At 38.5% G+C, this 24,948-nt stretch overlaps 1 protein-coding gene across 10 annotated transcripts in view; it reads right to left on the bottom strand.

The window, feature by feature from the left end:
- The window catches only part of Pkib (cAMP-dependent protein kinase inhibitor beta), a 97,206-nt gene that overhangs the window by 36,797 nt on the left and 35,461 nt on the right, over positions 1-24,948 (bottom strand). For 8 of the 10 annotated variants that reach the window (XR_005090279.1, XR_005090278.1, XR_005090280.1 and 5 more), the window contains one exon: positions 6,326-6,394. The gene's annotated coding sequence lies outside the window, so the exon portion shown is untranslated. Of the gene's footprint in view, positions 1-6,325; positions 6,395-8,142; positions 8,254-24,948 lie in introns of all 10 variants that reach the window. The other 2 variants (XR_003734445.2, XM_037200492.1) reach the window with 1 other exon arrangement.

Here is a 24,948-nt window from a genome sequence, read left to right as displayed (position 1 = left end):
TGTGATCTAGTGTCCAGAAACTTCTCTTTTGTGACAACTAATAACTTTAATCCCCTTATCTTCCACCACTGACTTTTCACACTCTCTTATCCCATTTGGAATTATAGAATATTCAAGGTAAAGATTATTTTTGGTGGCTTTCTTGTCCTTATCCCTCCTTTCAGTGGCAAGGTTTCATTATGAACCTCAGGCTGGCCTCTTCCCTCCCAGGTTCTGGGATTAGAGATGTGTACTATCATGTCCACCTGGTTCTTGGACAGTGATATCCTAAACAACAATGATTGTCAATGCACCACATTCCAAGGAGATCTCAGCAACACATCTGGAGAACAGAGTGCAGAACTATTACATGGAAGTTCATTCTACAATCCAACCAGTTGTTTATACAGGTGCCAGTTTTGAGCACAGAGAGTCCACTTCCTCCTGGGACATCCTTCTCAAGGCCCTAGCCAAGTCATATTTTATTTGACACTGCCTACAGTTGCATGTTTGAAAATAACAATTTCTAAAATAAAAATGCCATTTGTGATGTATAGTTTACAGTATAAACTGACTAGATTTAAAAATACCTAGAAATTGGACATGGTGACTCATTTTGATTGTCAAATTTACTGGATTTAGAATCACCTAGGAGATCGACTGCTAGGTGTCCATGAGGATGATTCCAGAAAAGAACTTTGAGAAAATCCATTTCTCAATGCAGAAAGCACCTTCCAAAAAAGAAAATGTCAGCCCAGATATGAAGATGTTGGAAGAAAAAGTGTGCCTGCATTTGTTTCTTCTTCCTGAGTGAATGTGCCGAACAATGACACTGCCATCCTTTGCTGACATCGGGCCCTAGCTTCATTGGCTTTCCAGTGCCTACTCTATACCAGTGATTCTCTGAGAACCCTTCCAGCTGTCATCACTGGCTCGTTTGGGATTGCTGAGGCATCCAGATTCTTGACCTGAGAAGTTACTAGCTTCTCTGCTTTTCTAGCATGCAGGAAAAATTACTGGCCCTATAGCACAACCCAACTAATGCATCTCTTTTTAGTTCTGTTCCTCCAGACAGCTTTACCTAATACACCTAGTAAAGAACTATTTTTAGGCACATCTATGAAACTATTTCCTAAAGTGCATGCATAGACTGGATGGGGAAAATACACCCACAGTATAGATGAATACCATCCAGTCCACCAGGGACTCAAAGAAAACAATAATCTGAGAAAATGCAAATCCATCATTCCAGTCTCTGGAACTGGGACATATTTATTGTTCCTCTCCCTCACTTGGGTGTCACATCTCTTGTGTTCACAGCCTTTAGACCTTAGGACTTTAACCAGCACCTCCTGGATTTTCATGCCTTTAAGCTTCTAACTGTGTATTGCACCTTGTGGTACTTTGAATATAATTGGTCCCTATAAGCTCATAGGGAGTAGCACTATTAAGAGATGTGGCCTTGTTGTAGTAGGTGTGGCCTTGATAAAGGAAGTGTGTTACTGTGGGGGCAGGCTTGAAGGTCTCATATGCTCAAGATATGCCTAGTATAAGATGGACTCCTGCTGCCCATGGATCAAGATGTAGAAATCTCAGTTCTTTTCCAGCACCATGTTTGCCTGCACACCACCATGTCCCACCATGATGATAATGGACTAAAACTCTGAAAGTGTAAGCCACCCCAATTAAATGTTTTCTTTTATAAGCATTGCTGTGGTCACAGTGTCTCTTTACAACAATAGAAACCATAATTAAGATAGAAGTTGGTACCAGGTACTGGGGTATTGCTTTGATAGGCCAGACCATTTTTTTTGTTTGTTTGTTTTGTTTGTTTGGAGGAATATGGACTTTGGGATTATAGATTAGAAAAGCAGTTGAACACTTTAAGTGGGGGCTTAATGGGTCATTCTAGTAGGAACATGGAAGACAGTAGTGCTGAGGGTAATTTGAACTGCAGGGGCCTGGCTCAAGAGATTTCAGTGGAAAATAATATTAGTATATGACCTAGAGATCATTCTTGTGATATTTTGGTGAAGAATGTGGCTACTTTTTGCCCTTGTCTGAAGAGTCTGCCTGAGGCTAACATGAAGAGATTTGAATTAATTCCATTGGCAAAGGAAATCTCAAAAAACAATTTAGTATTGACTCTGTCATGTGGTTATTAGTGGTCACTCTTATGCAGATCTATAATGAAAAGGAATAAGCTGAGAAAGGAAAAATACAAAATGCAAAATTTGAGGAGAAAAGGAGCACCAGGAAGTGGGATGGAGCTAAATACTGTCTTCAAGGAGATATAACAGATTTTTAAAAATGTAATAAGGGAGTGGTGACCTCAGGGCATGATCCCACCCAGCTAAGTTTCCAATTTGTGAAAAGGAATTAAAGAAAAGCTTAGAGCTGGGCGTGGTGGTGCCTGCCTTTAATCCCAGCACTCCAGAAACAGAAGCAGGTAGATCTCTGAGTTTGAAGCCAGCCTGATCTACAGATCCAGTTTCAGGACAGCCAAGCTTAGCCAGTGAAGAAAACGATTAAAAACAGAAAGGCTGTGAAGATGTAATTGAGCAAGGGGGCCATATTCCAGCCCAGGCAAGCAACAGAACTTGGCAGCTTCAGCCATGTGGTTCTGGCTTTAGAGTCAAGGATAGAAGAAAGGAGTTATGGAATCGTCATCTGCACCTAATGAAAACTGCTGAGGCCAGGCCTGTGTCAGGAAGTGTCCCTGATTGAAGTCCTAGAGAGGCCATTGTATGAAGCTGTGAAAGTAAAGCCTGGATTGCTTTGGAGACCCCAAGATGTTGGAGATGCCAGAGCCATGGGATACCTGCCGAAGAGAGCTGCTAACAGGGAGTGGAACAAGCCACAGAGAAAGAAGTGTGTTGCAGTCAACAAAGCTGAAAGGAGTTGGAGATCTGAGAGCATTTTGACATCAGACATGGAGATGCATAGTTTGGAGTTTGCTCAGCTGATTTTTATTTTCAGTCTTGCTTTGGTCTAGTATTTCCTCACTATGCTCCCTTCCCTATGTTTTGAAATGGTAATATATATTATATATCCTATTTATATGTTGGAAGTATTTGATCTTTTAAAAGGTTAAAAGAGAGATTCTGTCTCAAGAAATAGACACCAATCTTTGGTCTCCACAGGCAAATGCACATGTACTCTTAGCCACATGAACGCAATCAAATGAACACATACATACAACACACACATGCCTATTTACAGGATATGAAGAGATAACTCACCAGTAAAGTACCTGTTAGCCTGACTCAGCACTCTCTCTTAGCATCAGAATCTGAATTGAATATCCAAGACCCATGTTTAAAAAAAATGCCAGGCATAGTGGCACACACTAGTAATCCCAGAGCTGGTGAGTTAGAGATAGGTGATCCCTGCCCTCCACACACATCCATGCCTGCACACATATGTAAAATATAAGAGTTTAGAGAACATTGCAATAATCTAAGTAAGAAGTGAGAATAATTTACAAGGTAGCTTATGTGTCCTACTTAACAATTCATGAAATCTCACATTATTTGCATTCAAAAATTGACCTGTTTTCACAGAATTATATGTGTCAGAGCTAAAAAGAATCAATGACAAAACATGAGGTATGTAGGCTTTGCAATGGTTTGTCATCTGATCTTGGTGCTTCCGCTTCTTACACAGGTAAGCACATAAATTGTCTAAGCCTCTGCTTTCACTTCTTTGGGGTTCACAAAACAAAACCTCTCAAAGTTGAGAAGATTAAATGTGACAATGCATGTGGGGTCAATGTGGACAACCCATTAATGTTGAGGAAACCCAGGACAGGTTACCTGGAGACTTCTTCTCATCTGAGAGATGTTCATCTCTCTAGAAAAATCTGGTCTTCCTGTTGGATTTTCCTTCTTAGCAAAGGGCACAGCCATGGAGTTTGAGAGAAGGCACAGTGTAAGAGACAGGAGAGTAACAGTAGAGGTGGACATGGAACAAACAGCCTGCACCTCTTGGGCCTCAGAGGCCTCCCCACTAAGTGAGATTCTTAACGAAGACACTCTTGCAGATGGACGTGAACAGGAAAGCTGACTCAAAGAGCACTTTCTACTTGGCCACTACAAGTCTGCTCAGAAGCCCAATTCAGCACTAGAGAAACTGGTTTCACAGGAGTTAGCAGTTCCTGAAATGGCAGAGACAGCCTAATATAGTAGGGACAGAGTGGAGTTGGGAGCAGAAATATGATTTTCAATCCCTCTTCTCCTGTGACATTGGGCAAAGCACTAAGTTATTTCTCCCCCTGCCCCTCTATGAGTAAGAGACTTAAACTAGATGGTATCTACAGTCCTTTCTGGCTGGAGAAACTCTGCCATCTAATGAGTTTCACACCTGGCTTTTATTAGATATCTCAACACAAGTTTTTCACTCCTTCTACTTAATCTAGACTTGCCAAACATAAGTATATCCCCTCACCCACACAGGCCAGGCATATGCACAGCTTCCTGTCTCAACACTTAGGGATGGAAAGAGGCTGTAATTCAAAATATAGAAATCAGAGAAAGTTTTCTGAAAATCTAAACTGCTACTCAATCTGCTGAATCAGGATATTTCAGGAGGAAGAGATCTAGGAATACCCATTCCTTAAAACCCAAACCAAAACATTTTCATTAATATTAATGACCAAATAGTTTGAGAATCACCATTAGAGGAAAAGGCATCTTTCTCAAAGTCTGGCCCACAGATCACTTTGCAATTCAAGGGTCTAAGATGCTTGCTGAAAGCAACAGGAAGTGTAGCTAAGAATCCATCCTGAAATAGTTTTCTCAGTGATTCCACAGAGACCAACTTAACTCACAAAACAGTTTATAGATGTTTACTAAGCAAATCATCTTTGGATAAAAGCTCAAAATTTACAAAATGACATAGGAAAGATGAGGAAATATGATAGTAATGTAGACATATTTCATTTCTGTATAGTACTGTTTCATCATTTCATTTAGTTCCTATTACAAGCTGTGAAACAAACACCACAGCATGCATCGTAGTGTCGAAAATGAAACATCATCAGAGAGTTCAGGTAATTTGCCCAAGATTAGAAAATTAATAAGTGGATGGATTTGAACCAAAAAGTAATGTCACGTAGCTAGGAAACAGGTCACACCACTACAGAATGTTTAAGAGCTGAACACACCCTTTTAATTAAACAATATGCTGGATTTTATCTGACGATGCAAGTTAAAAAATATATCAAGTTCCCATTGACTGGTTTTATTAGCTACCTCACAAATGGTAAGGTTATTATAGCAACCTTAGATTAGCCGAGATAAAATGAATATTAACTACTAAGTAACAGTGATTCAAGGATTTCCCTGGATTATAAAAAGATCGTAAGCAGTGATCATTTCAGGTCAACAGCCCTCAAATACAGATATTTGTAGCTGTGAATACATGTGAATACATACCAGACATGCTGTCAAGGTTTCCTAGCTACTAAGGACCCTAGCTAGAGGCCTTGCTTTCCTGATCTCTCTTTACACCATGGTCCCTGGTACTACACTCTTGAACTTAGTATATATTCACTCATCATTGGCTTTAGTGGTAAGCAAAACAAGCTTTATTAAACTCACAGTTTTCCTTAAAGTAATAAGGTATAAAATGCTATTATTACAGATAACATTTGTAGGACATATTTCTATTTGTTTTTCTCTTACTGGTAAATTTCTTCTAAATTTACCTAATAACACATCTGTCAATATGTTTGCTTACCTTAAACTTTTGTCTAAGTAGAATAGGATGGGTCTGTCAGATTGTCAGATCCTGAACTGGCCCATTGAACACAATTATTATGACACAGTAATAGGCATTTCCGGAATGTATTGAAACTGAACAGACCTTAGCTATGGAGATGCAACATGAGCTTTTAAAAAGTTTACCAAAACTGTTAAGCATGGAAAATACAAATCACATGACTTTTAAATGAATAAACATGCTTCTCTTTCCTGTATTCATCCCCTTTCTTCTTCTCTTCCTTCTTGTGACATAGACTTTCTAAACCATGTGGACATGTCAGTCTTATAAAGTGCGTGGACACAGACACACATAAGAGAAAAGCACAATGAAAATGACATCAAGAAAGAGGAATTGGCAAAGAATAATTGCAATAGTCACTAGCTGTACACACACGGTAAAGGATTTTTGATTGGTGTTTGGTTTCTTTTATAACATTTTGTTGATATTTTTGAAGAATGGTAGATTTTTCAAATTGTCGTGCCCATTCACATTGTGTAGCTATATTTGGTCAAACAAAGGAACTATTTCTTTCTCCAAATCAGTATCTAATTTCTGAAGTAGAGAAAAATAAAAGGATACTTACAAATCTCTGATTATGATATGTTGTTATTTCTAAGACAGGTGAAGGGTGAAGCTGAAAAGTCTTTCTTTCCTGAAAATGGAAAAAGGGGGGGGGAGACAAAAAAAAATACATTGAATAACCAAAAAAGAGGATAATTAAGTTAACAATGAAATTTAAATATTTTGGCTATGCTTTTTAAGACACGGTTAAACTAATGAACACTATGATTTTTCTGACTTCCTTAGGAAAAGTAGAACCTCTGAGTCAATGATGACACTGTGTGTTGAAAATTCAAAGGGATTTCACTCCCAACACCAGATGTGCCCAAGATTATCAGCTACAAAATCTAGGGAATCATTACTACACCAGCACAGATCAAAGGCAAGTTGAGGGGGAAAAAAATCATCTCATAGACACAACACATTACAGCAAGCAATTTTGTACTCGTCCACAGAACGATCATGTAAAAAAACACTTGGCATTGTTATATGTTTGAGAAGTTGTGGATATGCATCACACATTCAGAACATGACCTGGCATAGCTCATTTTGGAGTGGATATGAAATGTCTCCTACAGGCTCGTGCCTCTGAACCTTTGGCCCCTGGCTGGTGGTCGTGCTGGCTGTGGAAACTGTGGGAAGGGAAACCTAGCTGGAAGGAGGAGGTTACTGGGAGGAGGATTTGGGATTAGCCTGGTCCGGGTCCACCTAGATAACTCTTCTTTATCAACAACATGTAAAAAACTGTGCCATCAGCTCCCACTTCCTGTGATGATCCCCCACTGCCCTGTATTTCTTGCTATGATAACTGTATCCCTCTGACTGGTGACCCTAAATAAGTCTTGCTTCTCTCAAATTGTTTCTATCAGGTATTCATTCACAGCAGCCAGAAACTGAGGCATGATACCAGGTGCCCAGCAGAGATATGGCAACCACAGAGAAGGAATTCAACCATCCTCATCCCAGTTACAAAAACAAATTATATACACTCAGTTCCTCTTCACAGAATGGGCCCTGGCTCTTGGTTTAAGCATCTGATAGAAACAGAGTGGAAAGTAGTAGGGCTATGACTTGCCAGTGTTCCCCCCTAGCCACTCACAGCAATATCGTGTTTTGCACACTCCATTTGTCCCAGTTCAGTGTGAAATTCACCCTTTCTGAACTGGTTCAACAATCTCCTAGACTATATTCTTATGCACATGCTTGCTTACTGAAGGTTCATTCTTTACCTGCATTTGGGGTGGAATCATTTCAAAGTCAATCTGCTCATGATCAAACACCCTATGACTGATCCTTTCCAAGCTTCCTATTACTACATAATCAAGCCCAAGATTCATTTGGTATAAGATGTCCTGCAGAAATTAATTCCATTCTACCTTTCTCTTTGCTTTTCACTCAAGCCCAATATACACCAAGGCTAAAACTCTAATGTTATACACAGGCAATGGAATTGTATTTGCCTTTGTGGCCGAAGCTCTTTACCCTCAATTTTCTCTCACCCCTTGCATCCATTCATCTATTCTGGGTCAACTTGAGCACCCCTTCCCAGAATGCTTTCACACCTCTTTCAGACTAGGTAGAACATCAATTACATCTAATTGTACTTATCCTGTGCATTATAAATTTTTCTCAGTGACCACCTTCATTCTCATGCTAGTTTTTGGTTTGTTTGTTTTTTTTTTTTTAAACCTTTCAAAGGCATCAACAGTGACTCATTTGTCTTATCTGCAGCACAATATTTAGCAGATTGTAGAAGTAATGCGATCAATAATTTTTTTAACATCAAGGTGTGTGAGGTTCATTTGAGACTTACAGTTGCTTAATGGCATATTTTATTACCTTGTGAGACTTTTAAAAGTCAAACGAGGACATGTTTAGCCTTGTTCCTATACCCAACTTCTCATATGGTTTCTTATTCTTCCACCCACTCAGGGACAGTTTCTCTTCAGTCTTACATTTGTAGACCAAATATAAGGAAGTGAGAAGAAGAAGAGAAACATAAATGACAACCTAGTCATGTGGGAAGTAACAAGAAGACAAAAATTTGTAAACTTGAACATTGGTAGACTGTAATACCTATATACGTCACTAAAAATCCACAATGAAAAAATCGTAACCTCACTTTCCTTTTTTAACCATTTACATATGCTCCTTGGCAAAGATCCAACAAAACTTGCAAACAAGAATTCACTATAAAGTCAGCTAATAAAACCATGCATTGCTATTTTTTAAATGAGGATTAAAATCACTATACTTTTATGCCCTTTCTAGAATTAAATTTAGGATTTTTTGTTTGTTTTGTTTTGTTTTGGTTTTGGTTTGTTTTGTTTTGTTTTGGTTTGGTTTGTTTCTTGAGCCAGGGTTTCTCTGTGTAGCCCTGGCTGTCCTGAAACTTACTCTGTAGACCAGGCTGGCCTAGAACTCAGAGATCCATTTACCTCTGCTTTCCGGAGTGCTGGGATTAAAGGTATGCACTACATGGCTAAAATTAAATTTAGTTTTAATGTTATAATTTTTGCCTACATTTGTCCACAACAAAATAAAAACATGAAATAGGAATAGAACAATCATTTTCCTTCCTGGCTTCTTTTTGACTAAGGTTAAATACAAAATACTTATTCAATGGTCCTTGAATATAGTTTTAAATCCATTAATTTGACTCATCATATATCAAAACTCAGATTTACAGATAATATGATAAATATAAATACAGTAAAAGTTGAATCTCTAGACATCCTTTTTGATTAAACATTTTTGTACAAAATCACAAAGATTCCTGAAAAAGTTTCAAGAAAAGTGGGATATACCTACTATTTTTGTAGTATTGACATACTACAAAATATGTATTGACATGACCCAAAGTCATCCAAGAGGAGAATCTCAATTGAGGGATTGTCCAGATCAGATTGGCTTGTGGATTTGTCTATGAGAGACTACTTTAATTGGTCATTAATGTGGAAGGGCCCAGCTCATTGTGGGCAGCACTATCCCTAGGCAAGTGGTCCAAGACTGTATAAGAAAGTTATCTAAACATAAGCTTGAAAGAAAGCCAATAAACAATGTTCATCCATGATTGTTGCTTCAAATTCCTATTGGAATTCCTGTGATGACTTCCTTTATAATGAAGTAGAAAATATAAACTAAACCATTTTCATCCTTAAGTTGATTCAGGTCATGGCATTTGTCATAGCAACAGAATGAAAACTAGAACAATATTTTACGTACTTTTATTTTTATAAATTATAAAAATGACCAGACTACTACATGCTAAATTATAATTGTATATATGTTAAATACTTAAAGATAAATGTAAGATGAAATAAAATAAGTATGTGTTTGTTTGAAAGAGAATGATCCCATAGGTTCATGTATCTAAATGATTGGTTCCTAGTTGTCAAAAGTGTTTTTGGAAAGATTAGGAAGCCTGACCTTGATGGGGGAGGTGTGTCACTGTTGGATGGGCTTTAAAAAACCCACGTCAAACCGTATCACTCTGTCTCTGCCTCCAAGTTGTAGACCAGGATGTAAACTTTTGGCTACTGCTCCAGCACCATGCCTGCTATCATGGTCCCTACTATGATTGGCATGAACTTACCTGTAAGAGGTACAAGGTCCTTGTGCTTACAGATAAACTCTAGGGAAACCAGGAACGCTAAACATGCAAGGTTGTCTCTTCAAAGGAAAAGATATATAACCTAATTTCTGCCCAGAGAGCTGGGAGCAAAGGTGGTTAGTAGCCTGGTGACCTTTGCTCTATCTGTATGACCAAGACCACAGTAAATCCTCTCCCTGACCCTTAAGATGTAACATGCAGTTCATCTATAGAACACATCTTTATGGAAGAGGTCACATGTACTTTACAAAGGGTTCCAATGTAATCACATCTTAAACTTTGTTGTACCTGTGTAATTTAGTTAATTATTACCAGGAAACATCCTTCCAAATTGTGCTGTGCTTAAATATGTCTGAAATAAACAACCAGTGCCAGAGTCTTGAAGTTTGAACCAACACCAGCTACTGAGTCATGTTAAACGGGACTTTTTTCTTGTCTGACATGAATTGATACTCTACTGGCCATGGTGTGAACAGAGAGTCCCACACTTACCCTCTGAAACTGCAAGCCAGCACCCAATTCAATGCTTTCTTTCGTAAGTTGCCTTGATGATAGTGTCTCTTCAAAGCAATACAACAGTGAATAAGATACTGTTCTAGTATGATTTTCCTGAACTTTTATATGTAACGAATAATTTTCATGATGTGGATACCACCACACAAGTTCTAATCCTCTCTGCATTGCCTCTTCCAAATTTGATAATACCTTGATAGCTAAGAGATACAAAATGCAAAAAGAGCAAGTGATCACACCCAGATGGATTCCATTCCTTGCAAGGGAAGAGGGGCAAAATGTGAATGTATCAGCAGAAATAGATCATGTGAGAAACAAACTCCTTCAGAATTGTGAGCTGTCGGAGATCTTGACTATCATCTAGTCTAGTGACTACTCAACTGTTTTATTTCAGATGAACTCATAAGCAGAGGCCAATATAAAGATAGACATGAGGACCTGCTGTAGATCCCACAGGCTTCCAGGTCTGAGGCTCTGACTTTCCTTTCCCTCCATGATTCCTCTTTCTAACCAAGGTTATAGTTAGAGAACTACATGGCCATTTGCTGTTATGGAGTCTGATCCACTAGGCTAGAAATAGAACAAGAGTAACTACTTCACATCTGAAAGCAATAAAATTGCTGAAAGCATTTGTCTTAAGTTTTAAATGTTTATCTTCCCCTCTGATGCTCTCCTTTCACAGGACTGGCTTCCTGCATAAACTTTTTTTTCCAGTAATGATCTGAATCTCATTTAATAAATATGTAAATCATGAGCAGACAAGATTTATGGTAATTGTTGCCTCTAGGGTTAGCAAAATAATGAACATGTATTTACTTTAATACTAAAATTATGACAACTTGGTTATATAAGTTTATATCTTACAATATCTAGAATTGTAGATGGAAATTTCAAAAGATTCTATCAGTCAAAGGTGTGTCCTGCCATAAAAGATACTCAAGTTGTAGGACTGGGAATTGAAATAAGTTGTTTTGGAACAAATAATCAACTAGACAAAAGATAAGTTTTATCTAAGCTTGCATCTCACTGTTTTACAATTTCCATGGGGCGCTGTCTAATTATAGCTCCTTCATTAAGTACTTTTTCCATTTTTGTTTGTTTCTTATAGCAAATAATCATGTAATATATCAAAATATGAAAGATGAAATGCATCAGATAACTACCGTTGAGTACTGTAAAGCAAATTAACAACCCCAACCATATTGGAAGGCTTTAAAGGGCTGTGCTTAAGATGCATTTAACTTCTCAAGGATGACAGTGGTAGAAACAACCAATAGAAGTGAATTATGATAATTATGATGATTAAAAAAGTATGTGCATCCATGACTATGTTTTCCACCCACAACCCAAAGAATTAGATGAGGAAAATGAGTGATGCTGTACATGATGCACAGGAGGTATGCAACACATGCTTAGTATTAAAGAAACGCATTAATGAAAGAAAAAGTATTTAAAAGGGCCTGAGAATGGAGAGACTGAGATAGTACTTAAAGAATATTTAGATATTTTATGCTTTAGGCTACTGGCAAAGTTTAACAAATTTTCACATTAAATTAGTTTTTCCTTAAAAGGTGAAATGGGTAGATTAACAGTGAACAAACAGACACATGAGTAAAAAGTGTCTAGATGGGCAATAAAAACCCACCAAAGGTTGAAGATGGAAAAATTAGAATAGTGAAGACATGACACATGAGCTCCCTGTGAAGTGATTCGCCCATTCCTCCAGAGAACTAGAACACTTAACACAAAGACTCTTACTCTGCGTCCTGTGTTGTTAGGTGTGGTCATCCCAAGAGACCATTTCATTAAGTACGAGTTGTGAGCAGGAGTTCTAAGTTACTTCTAGATTACACTCTGAAAGAGAGGAAAGTGGTCCATTCCTCTTTGCAAATGGGACTGAATCTGTGGAAGTGAGTCATTAACTACAAGGTGGACAAAGATTCTACATGCAGATTATGGGACAAGAAGGGAGGAACCTTTCCTATGACATCATCAGGTCATTGTATGTCCCTGATCAGCCAGTAGAACTGTCTGGAAGGAAAAGCAAAGTTTACGCCATTTTTAAACCACTATTTCGAGGCTTTACTGTAAGTATCAAACCTGTGTCCTAACTAATATGTAAGGTAAGAAAAAAAAAAAACACTTTAAAATTAGAAAATTCATGGAAAGTAATTCTAGGAGATATTGGATGAGGGTGGGAATGAACTTAAATAGGGGAAAATGTCTTAGTTTCAATGTCTGGGGCACTAGGGCAACAGTAGAATGAACAAAACGATGGCAGGAGAAGAGAGGGTGGGGAAGCGAAGGATGCCAGATTATAGTGGAAGAGACAAGGGAGATGCTCAGCAAATACCTGGAACCAGGAGTCTGGGACACAGACAGCAGAGGAAATCGAAAATGGAAGATCAGCAAGTTCTTATAGTGTACATATAGTTTACAAGTGAGAAGAGGATATCAGAATAAGATAACATGTACTGTCCAAAATTGAGTAAAGGTCTATTTGCCCACAAATCAGAAAGAGGTGTCCAAAATCAGCACGAGAAAAGTAAAGGCATTTCTCACATAGGAGAGGACTACTAGAAATAGTGGAGAGGGTGCCTGAACAGGCTTACCCAGGGATCAGACTGGTGAATACCCTAACTGTCATCACAGAGCTTCTCTGCAATGACTGATGGAAGCAGATGCAGAGATCCACAGACAGAACAAGTACCTGAGCACCCTTTCCTTTGGAAGACACATCCCTGACATCAAGCTCTACTATAGAGCTATAGTAATAAAAACAGCTTGGTACTGGAATAAAAACCAACATGTGGGCCAATGGAATAGAATTGAAGACCCTGATATAAACCCACACACCTATGAACATCTGATTTTTGACAAAGAAGCCAAAACTGTACAATGAAAAAAAGAAAACATCTTCAACAAATGGTTCTGGCATAACTGGATATCAACATGTAGAAGAGTGCAAATAGATCCATATCTATAGCCATGTACAAAACTCAAGTCCAAGTGGATCAAAGACCTCAATATAAAATCAGTTACATTGAACCTGAAAAAAGAGAAAGTAGGAAATAGTCTTGAATAGCATTGGCACAGGAGACCACTTCCTAAATATAATACCAGTAGCACAGACACTGAGAGCAAAAATTAATAAATGGGACCACCTGAAACTGAGAAGCTTCTGTAAGGCAAAGGACACAGTAAATAAGACAAAAATGACTGCCTACAAAATGGAAAAAGATTTTCACCAACCCCACATCTAATAGAGAGTTGATCTACAAAATATATAAAGAACTCAAGAAATTAGACATCAAAATAATGAACAATCCAATTTAAAATTGGGCTATAGACCTAAACAGAATTCTCAAAGGAAGAATTTCAAATGGCTGAAAGACATTTAAGGAATTGTTCCGCATCCTTAGTCATCAGGGAGATGCAAATCAAAATGACTCTGAGATACCTTACACCTGTCAGAATCACTAAGATCAAAAGCACTGCAGACAGCTTATATTGGAGAGGATGTGGAGCAAGGGGAACACTCCTCCACTATTGGTGGGAGTGCAAACTGATATAGCCACTTTGGAAATCAGCATGGTGATTTCTCAGAAAATTGGGAATCAACCTACCTGGAAACCCAGCTATACCACTCTTGGACATATACCCAAGGAATGCTCAATAATACCACAAGGACACATGTTCAACTATGTTCATAGCAGCATTATTCATAATAGCCAGAACCTGGAAACAACCTAGATGCCCCTCAACTAAAGAATGGAATAAAAAATGTGGTACATATACACAATGGAGTACTACTCAGCAGAACAATGACATCATGAAATTTGCAGGCAAATGGATGGAACTAGAAAATATTATCCTGACTGAGGTAACCCAGACTCAGAAGGACAAACATGGTACATACTCACTCATAAGTGGATACTACATTTAAAGCAAAGGATAATCAGACAACAACCCACAACTCCAGAGAAGCTAGCTAACAAGAAAGATCCAAAGAGGCACACATGGATCACCTTGGGAAGGGGAAATAGATAATATCTCCATGAATAAACTGGGGATAAGGGGTGGGCAACGGAGAGTAGGGAATAGGGGATGAGAATATAAGGGAATGAGATGGTTGAGCTGGAACAGGGATGGAGGAGGAAAGCAATGAAAGAGATACCATGATAGAGGGATATATCATGGGGATAGAGAGAAACGTGGTGCTAGAGAAGTTGCCAGGAATCCCCAAGGATGACCCCAACTTAGACTAATAAAAATAGTGGAGAGGGTGCCTGAACTGAACTGGTTTGCCCCAGTGATCAGATCAGTGAATACTCTGTCATCACAGAGCTTCTCTCCAATGTCTGATGGAGGCAGATGCAAATATTCACAGCCAAACATCAGGCAGAGCTTCAGGAGTCCAGTCAAAAAGAGAGGAGGGATTCTATGAGCAAGTGATTCAGGATCATGATGGGGAAACCTACAAAGATGACCAAACCAAACTAGTGGGAACTCATGAAAGTTGGGTCAATGGCTGTGGAGCCTGCATGGGACTGGACTAGGCTCTCTGCATGGCAAGACAGTTGTGTAGTTTGATCTGGTTGGGGGACCCCCTGGCAGCAGGATTAGAATCCATCCCTGGTGCAGGACAGGGCTTTCTAGAGCCCACTACCTATGATGGGACACCTTGTGAAGCCTTGAGGCAGGGGAAAGGGCTTGGACTTGCCTCTACTGGATGTGCCTCTCCATGGGAGGCCTTGCCTTCTTATGGTGGGGAGTGGGGGGGGGTTGGGATGGGGAGGCTGAGGGGGTAGGAGGAGGGAAGAGGGGAATCTTTGATTGATGTGTAAAATGAATGAAAAAATTTCTTAATAAAAAAAAACAAAAAATAAGTCAGAAAAGTACAACATAGAAATGTTTAATGTAAAAAGCCTTTCTTTTCCCAAACTTTTAATGACTACGTGTCTAATACATCCTGTGTGAATGTGCACTTCCTGTAGCTGCACCTTTTCCATGTTAGGGCTTATCTAGCTCTGAGAAAAACAGAAGCTGCAATGATGAATCACCAAACCTAGTTCTCAAAGCTGCTGCTCCTACTAAAATCTGTGCCTCCAATGTCAACCATTCTCTCACTGTCGTAGGACCTGTCAGAGAGTCATCAGCCTAATATACTGACTGTGTCGATTGCTCTTCTCCTTGCATTGTGACATATTACACAGAACTTGCTGAAAATACCATCTCATGGACCTTTAGACACCGGAACAACCACACAATCATGAAAACACATCAATTTTGTGAAAGAGATGATAATAAATAACCCATTATTACAGATGCTGAAGGACTATGTGATTTTTTTCAGTTGAATGATCTCACCCACTCTCAATGTTGCCCTAAGGGGTTGTTCTCAGCCAGTCATATTCCAATTGTAACAGAAATATCAAATTAGGGTCATGAGTGGGGTAGTAGCCCTCAAAATGCTATGTTAAAATCATAAGCCCTAGTACCTGTGAATGTAATTGGACTTGGAAGTAGTTATTGCAAGGTGACCGAATTAAGAAAAAAGAATTAGATGAGCCATTAAGCAAATATGATTGGAAACAGTGTTTCATCTCAAGATCAGCAGATATTAATTGATCTTGTCTAATCACTATGGTGACTGACACCCAGAAGAACAAAGGGAATGTCCATAATACTAGAATATTATTTCCATGAAAATTTCTCAAGCTAATCAAATGAAGGGAAAATTATACCAAAAAGGCAAGAGAATGACAGGAGCAAAGAACTGAGACCCTGAACTCCTGCACTGGCATCTTGCTGGAGAGAAGACACAGGTGCTAGAATCGAGATGTCTTTGAATAGTGTGATGACCTCTGTGTCACTGAAGAAGCTAAACACCTTCTGTAACCTTCAGTGTACTCATGAGTAGAACAAGACTAACACTTTCACCAAATTCACACAGCATGAACTCAGTAACGACTAGCAATGTCACTCCTTACCTCAATGTTGGTCCAAACTGGCGTTTTACTCAGGAAGAAATAACCACCCTCACAAGGACTCCGCTTTTTCTCTATTACTCATAAAGAATTAGGCCAATAGAAAGATGAGTCAACTCTAAAACACTCATGTGCTGTAAAACTTACTTCTATAACCACCATATATCCAAATGGAAATTATTCTCAAATTTTGTTGGTAGGAATGTTTTAAAATATATTAATTCCTCTTTCTTGTTTTTTTAAATATTCATATGTAGTAATCAGTATCTATTTAGAAGATATTGGATAGAGTAATTTTTTTTATCATTGGGCTGCTTGCAGCTTTAATGAACATTAAATATCATTAGATAATACATTATATTATTTTTAGTATATAAGTAACAGTAATTTCTTATGGTAAAAGCACGCTTATCCCATAACATTATCTTTTTAAAAATTTGCTTTATCTTATTGAGTAGCCTGAGGTGTAAGAAACACTGAAATACCCAATCCTCAAACATAAGTGCCTTGTATATAAAGAGGATTATGAAATGAGTGGGTTTTAAATAAATGGTAATATTGACTGCAAGAACATGTCAATTCCTGGGATTTGTCTTTTCCATTTAAAAGCCAGCTCCAGATCTATTTTTCTGAATAAACCACACATTTCCAGATGAAAACACATTCTCTTTAACTGCTTAATATAGACAAAATCAGCCTTTAGTCTGTTCAAAGCCATGGGGACTGTATATTCCTCATTGAGTCTAACATCTTTTCTGTGGTTTGGACCCTAAATGTACCCTAGCAGTCCTTACTCCTCATAGAGGAATTAAGAAGGGGAAGTGGAAACCTTATGAGGATGCAGTGCAGGTCCAAGGTCATTGGAGACAGACCTTCGAAGGAGACAGTGGGACTCTACTCTTCATGTTCCGGGCCATTCCATAGATAAAGGAATGAGATTCCCTCTGCCATGGGGTCCCCATTATGACAAGGATGCTTTTGGGATCTAAAAAGCAATGGAGTCAACCGAATGTGGATTAGAACCTACAAACATTTCCCCTTCACTAATTGATGGTTAGTGAAGGCATGTGCCACAGAATAGATTTCTGCCTAACACATTACTTATGCACCCTGACAGCTCTTAGCCCTGAGTCCTAAGAACAGAGAATGTGACTTATGTTGGGGCTTGGACTTATAAGGGAACAGCGGTAACATAAAGAACTAAAATTTTGTTGTTTTTCAGCACTAAATAGCACTAATGGACAGCAATCACTGATGTTTCTATTGTATACACAAGCACCAAGCTCTAACACATTAAATAAAACACCCAAACTTTCTCATTTAGAAAGTTTAGGGGTGACAAAATAATCCCCCACTCTAAGGTAGCAGTAATAGTACTAAAATTAGTGTCAATGATAATAACATCATGGAGCAATTGCTATGGCAATACAAAGTTTTAAGTATGCATGTAAAATGCTAACATGACTAATCTTCCTAACAATTTTATAAATCACACAATATTAGCCCTAATTTCCATGAGCACTGTTAGTTCTTTTGCGTAAGTCGTGAAATGCCTGGCTGAATCAACTTAAGGGGAAGTGTTTTTGTTTTCGGTTTGTAGAGTCTTTTCTCAGTCATGCTTTCCTGACCCCATTGCATAGGCAATCACAGCAGCAGGAGTAGGGGGCAGAAGAGAGCTGGTTACTTTCATGGTGGCCAGGAAAGGGCCAAGAATAAGACACCCCCAAATCCTTGTCCCATTGACCTACTTTCTCCAGCTGGGCCTCAACTTCTAACGTTTTCAAGATGCTGGTTCCAAGGAACCAAATATTCAGAATCTGAGACTGTGGGGAACTTCATAGGCAAACTGTAACAAGAACATCAAGTATCTTCTTCTGCCCTTGTCTCGATAATCTCAATTTTTAGGAACTTTTCCCAATTGTCCCCATAAGTGAGAAGACAAAAAAGAAAGGAAAACTTAGGGCCTTATCAACAAAACAGCACAAAACAAAAACAACAACAAAAAACTAAAGTTCTAACTTGGTTGGAAACCTGGCTAAAGGTTTTATATATTTATATATTATATAAAATATAATAGAGGTAATTTGTATGCTGTTTCTTTAAACAACCAAAAGATGTTACCAAATAGGCATTATTATAACATTTTCAAGATAGGTATGATCATCCCCATTTTATCAATGAGAAACAGCCTGGTTGGGGGTGAGGGGCTTCCAAATACACAAGCTCAGAAGTGACAGTGTCAAGATTTGAACTCAGATCATGAATCAAATACAAATACATCAACCACTGTTGCTTGTGCTGTCTAGAACAAACAACAAAACCATGTAGGATTTGGTAAAATCCGTGGCTTCAGGCATCAACTGGGGTTAAAACATACTCACCATATGGGAAAGATACCACTGTGGTATCTGGCATGATGTACAGAGTATAATAGTAGAACTGGAATGTCTGAATGCTATCCTGTATAGCATAGCTATCTATTGTCATTAGTCAAAGTCCATATCTTTAGTTATGTCTTGCAGTGACTCCAGCATGAATCACACCATTCTTGCATTGGAAAACTGATTTTGAGAAAAATGTTTTAGCTCACTGAGTCCATCAAGGTGTGGCTGAAAGTGAGTGTTTAAGTCAGTCTACTCCCTAATCTTTTAAAAATTAGAAATACACAACTAAAAAAATAGCTTGATAAATACAAATATAGTTTCCTGTGTGTGTGTGGGGGGGAACATTGGAAACAAAATTTCAAGAAATTCTAAGTTATGGTGAATCCAGAAGCAGGCATTGCAGACCACCTCAACACGAGAGAATCCAAACACAAATATTCGTTTGCACATTAGACCCTCTACAAAATGCCACAGGCTACACTCAAAATTAAAGCCATGCCAGATAGGATACATATTATCCTATCGTCAGTCATTTGCAATTAAAGACACCACAACACAATTCAACTCCAGTTTGCTATGAACAGCTACAGTTTGGAGGTAAACCATCCCCCGTGTAGATTGAAGCTGACTGACTAAAAATAACAACACGTTTATCAGCATTTTGGTGACACTCATGAGTGCTCCCAATAAATGTAGAGCCGGGAGTAACCATTTCAGAGGCAAGTTTTATTGGGTAAAGGCCAACAACCAAGGCTAACTGTTGGGGTTTAAATCTGAAATGGCATCCACAGACAGGCTCATCTTTTCAATGCTCAGTGATGCTATTTCGAAATCTGTGAATCCTTTAGGAAATGGGGCCTGGATGGCTGAAGTGAGTCATTGGAAACTGGACTTAGCAGAGTATACCTGCCTCCGGAGGCATCACTCTCTCTGCCTCTTTTTGTGCTCATGTGAACAGCCACAACCGCCGAGTTCCACCACCACGCCCTCCTCTGCGCCTTCCCCACCACAGTAGACTAAGACCCTTGAAAGCAGAAGCAGAACTAATCTTGCCCTCCCTTAAGTTGCTTCTAGGAGGTGTTTTGTCACCACGAGAAGGAAAGTTAACTATTATAATCAAGTAACTAACTGAAAGCTGGGAGAGCTGTTTCACTCATTTAACTAGAAGCTCTCTGGGATAACCCCCTAAGAGCGAAAAAGGCGACAGAACATATGATATATACGTGCTTCACAAGAGATATGAAAGGGAAAACCATGCTGTTAAAACGTTAAGTCCAGATGAACGTAGATCAAACCGGGAGGCCAGAGAAGCCTCTAAGGAGGTCAATGAGGAAAGGAGGCCTGGAAAATCTACTGTGTGTGTGTAGACACAGCCATGGGTGATCTTGCCTTCAATAGAATGACTCAATTTATCTGACTTCACATCCGTTTTTACATCTTGGTGCCACGCCTCCAACTTGAGGATGTCTTTGTTACTCTTCTGGTCCTCCCCTTAGGATTTCCAATTCCCCCACAGTCCTCTGGCCCCCTCATTCCTCTCAGCTGGGTCCTGGCTGACTGGCTGCATGTCTAGAGCTGTGGATGATGGTTCTTTTCATTGAGGAGCCAGGGGCAGTGTGAATCAACTGGTCAAGTGGACAAGTGAGAACAAATGTAAACTCTTTCCCTCAGCTTCAAATATTGCATTAAAATTGAATGCATAAGCAAAATGTACTGAATTCCTATGTTTTTTTTGTGTCAACTGAGGTACAATGTGCTTTAATTTCTTAGTGCAGTTTTGTTAAATCAAAGTGATATTTATGTAACGGCTGTTTTAAAGAACACTTAAATATTAAATGACACTTAAATATCTACATAACACAATGTTCTTTTACAGCTTTACCAGATCTGTTATTTCATAGAGGCAAAAGTTATGTTGACCAGATTCTACATGTACATATATTAGCCTCATAACCAAATTTTTAAAAAATACATTATTTGGATGTAACCCCAATAATAAAGAAGAAAATTTCTTAAAATATTATATATAAAGGAAAAGAAAACTCACAATACCATGAAACATAAGATTACTATCAAGTGAGAGAAAACCCCAAAATAATACTCTTTTCTTTGAAGTCAAAATTTATAATTCCACACATTTTCTTAAGTTTTTAAGTATTACAATTCTATATGTTCACAAAACACAAACAATTGTTTCTTTGTCAGTATTTTATAGGTAAAAGAATAAAGCCTATGATTAATATTTGCCTATGAAGTACTTTATAAGAGTTATTTAATTTTAAACAAATTACACTCATAAACATGATACATATTAAGGTTATTTAAGATTACTCTCTCTAGAAATGATATCTTTTCTGTAAAACTCATCATAATTACTAACTATATATTTGTATGTTTGTTTATGTCTGTCATCTCTTCTAAGCTGAGAAAGTTTCCAACCTAAAATTGACTCACATTTTGTTTTTGCTTCAATAGAAAGCAAAATACATTCTGCAGAAACTATATTTGAAATTTTGATCTTTTTCTGAAACCAATGGCACATAGTAGGATACTATCTATAGATGCTGAGCAGTAGCAATGGTGGCTACCAGCTGGGCAGAATCAGTGACACACAGTCTGTGTGCTCTACACTGTAGAGTTGCGGGAATGTTGTATGGGGTAGGTCAGGTGTATTAAATGCACTTTTAATACAAGGTACTTTTAATTAATTAATGCCTTATAATGCAGGAGTCAAATGAAAGAGCATTCTAGCTGACTTCTGCAAACAGGGAAAGAAAAAATTAACTTAGGGCTTGAAAATCCCAAATCAAGCTCTGCATAAAGGACCTGAAATCTATGTATTCTCCCAGATAAGTCTTTGTATCCTATAATTATGGAAACTATGTTTCAAGCCCAGAGTCTTATCCTTTTAAGTTGGTTATAACACAAAATAAATTTCCTACCTCACAGAATTATTTCCGTGAAAGTAAACCATTAGCAGGAAGAAATGGGATCTAGACACCTAAGCTGCAGACAGATGGAATGTCCCAGTGAAGCCTGGGAGAGCAACACCCTCAATGCTGGTTGATTTTCTTCGCCACTAGAGAGACCTTCTATACTATAAGGAGGTTAACCCTGCCTCGCCTAAAACTTGTATATCTGATGTCAGTAACTTGCAAATAAATGATGTTCTCTCAGGACCCACTCTACCTTGCAGACTCCAGAAGGTAAAGCACAATATATGCCCAATGCCAAAGAAACAAACATTTTCCCAATTTATATAGATATAAATATGGGGAATGGTGCAGGACTAGGAAGGACTTAAGTGTATGCAGTGCTCACTGGACAAAAAAAAAATCAAACCAGAACAATCTGGCTTGTGGAGACTGTACTCTTACTTGTTGATTTTGGTGCCACTAGGGAGGAAATAGCTAACTTGCTAAAGTCCTTTTTCATCGTTATAAACAAAAGAACGCTGGTACTCGTGAGCACTACTCACATCATCACAAGCTTTCACCCAGCCTCAGAAAAGCCAGTCTACAGAGCAAACTTCCCTTCATGAAAGCAGGAGAAATGACTTGATACTGTCAAGAGTTATATGTTTACCTGTCCCCTACCCTTATGGTGACTACACCAAGGAAAGGAAGTTAATCATTCCGTTCACAAATTACTGGACAGTAGCTCCAAAATGACACCATTAGCAAGAGTCCTAAACATCACTTGGTCTACCAGTCTGTACGAACTCAGAGAGGTTGGGTGGGTGGTGAAGTTTTAGCTCAGGTGAAGAGGCTAGTGTGTCCCAAACCCAGTTCATGGCTATTCCCTCATTCCAGTATATATTACTGGACTATGTATATTTAAAGCAACTGGTATAATTTCTTCATTGCTTTTCTGCGTGTGTTATTACAGTAGGACTATTTGAGCAGACATTTCTACCACTGTTTGTGGATGGTAAAACAAAACAAAACCAGATTTCTTGACTTTTTTTTTTTGTTTTGCTTTTTTGTTGTTGTTGTTGTTTTGATTTCTTGACTCTTTGCAGGGAGATTCATGACACCCTCAAGGAACTGAAAGGTACACCAGTAAATTCCCACCACCCTCCCAGTTAGTTCTCCTAGTTGGCCTGTGTGGACTTCTCCATACATGCTGAATTCCTAGAGGTTTAATAGTGTGAAGCATTTTAGTAAATTCCCTCAAAGGTAAAATCAAAGTCACACTTGCTCCCAATACCCTCCCCAGTGAAGCACAAAGTCAAATGATATCCCTAGATTTGCAAAGCAACATGTTTTTAGCTTGTGTGTGCTGCTCTGGCTCATTTACTTAGTGGTCACAAAACCTGCAGGTTTGAAGTAGGTCCATGAATAAGAGAGGGCTCTGCAAAAAGGCCAGGCTGCCATGTTCTGCCATTGGGGGTTTATGACTCATCAGCTCTATGGTGCTTTATGTGCCAGTCGCTGTCAGGGATGCTGTGTAGAGCCCATAGCAGACCCTATGAATCACGGTGAACCCTGAGGATTCTTCTGCAGATAGCTACCTTCCCTTGAAGAAATGGCATTGAACTTTTTTACTAAGTCTTAGTAGTAATGTCTCCCATGAGCCACCACCTTACCATAAGCATCATGAACAAGTTGTTGGATCCACTAGTGAAAAAAAAAAAAAAAAAAAAATTCAATTCTAAATGGGAGCCATGTGTATAAGACTGAACTCAAGCCAGTCCTAATAACACAAATAATTTAACCAGGAGCTAGTCCAGGTGTCCATAATCTATATTAATGTCTTATTACCTTCTTTCCTATCAGCTCACACATATGGCTTCATCAAGACTTTGTTATAACACATTGGCAGGAAGAGAAGCTAGAGTCTGGCTTATAGATGTTTGTGCATGATACGTAAGTGCTATATGTGGGTAGACAGCTATTGCAGTATAGCTTCTTTTGAATGGATCCCTGAAAGATAGTGTGGGTCTCTACCAGGCAAAGAACGCTAATGTAGTGTGCCTGCTTGAAAGCAAGAATAATAATGAATGGTTGGAAGAGAAGTTTGTGTTAATGCATACCAGCTCTGGCTGTGTGCCCAGTTTAGAAAAAGGAACTATAATTAGGAGTATTTATTTTATTGTATGTGTGTAGTTTTGCTTTCATCTTCCCTTTAAGCACTTATCATCTAACCTTTATGACACATAGCTATTATAGCTGCATCATGGTGTCTAAGTAATATGATGTAAAGAATAGTGACTATCACCTAGTGGCATATTTTCTTCCCAGAAATGGTTAGTATGGTTTTGATTACAAAACATGCTTCAAAAGAGTTGTATAATACCCAAGAGTGACTCATTCATTGTCCCTGAGATTAAAGGTGGTTTAATAAGACGTATAAGGGTGCTAAGCTGACGAAGGTTGGACTTTGATGACAGCTCCGTGACAGTCAGTTTGTTGAGGAGGTCGTTGTCCTCAATGATCTATCACACACTGACGTAGGAGTTGCTGTGAGGTGTTTTGTAGACATCATAGCATCTGCAATCAACTGACTTTAAGAAGTTTATCCTTAGCAATCAGGGTGGATCAGATCCAATCCCTCGAAAGGCTTGAGAGCAGAATGAGGGTTTGCTAAGATGAAAGTCTATCCATCTATGGAAAGACACGTCAACTATGGCTCCAGAGTTTCTGGTCAACCCTTCTGCCAGTTCCTTAAGTCACTTCAGTCGTGGATCTGGACAGATACAATTATTTCATACTATGAGGATAAGTAAGAACAGAGCATATTTTAAGTATGAGATTTTTAATAATAAGGGAAAGCTGTCTCTCATTGTGAATCCCTGGGAGAACCAAAATTACAGTATTGTATGAAGAACAGAGACATTGAGAAAGTAAAGCCCCATATAGTGAATAACCTGCCCCAAAGCTGTACAGAATTTCAGAATTCAAACCATTACATTCCATGAGAATGAAGTAAATTAAATAATCACTTAAATTAATTGCCATTTGCTAACTGAATGCAGTCACCTTCACAAAGAATGCGTATTTGAATAACGAAACATGGAATTTTCCCCTCATTAAAAAGTCATTGAAAAAACTGATAAAAGTTTCAAAACTTCATAGTAACCCACTAAAATGTTTTTTTTTTTCTTTTCTAGAGATACAGCATTGGAGTGATGCCTCAGTAGTTA

The sequence above is a fragment of the Peromyscus leucopus genome, chromosome 8a (genome assembly GCF_004664715.2).
Source record: "Peromyscus leucopus breed LL Stock chromosome 8a, UCI_PerLeu_2.1, whole genome shotgun sequence".
Taxonomy (NCBI): domain Eukaryota; kingdom Metazoa; phylum Chordata; class Mammalia; order Rodentia; family Cricetidae; genus Peromyscus; species Peromyscus leucopus.
This window is presented reverse-complemented; position numbering and strand designations above follow the sequence as displayed.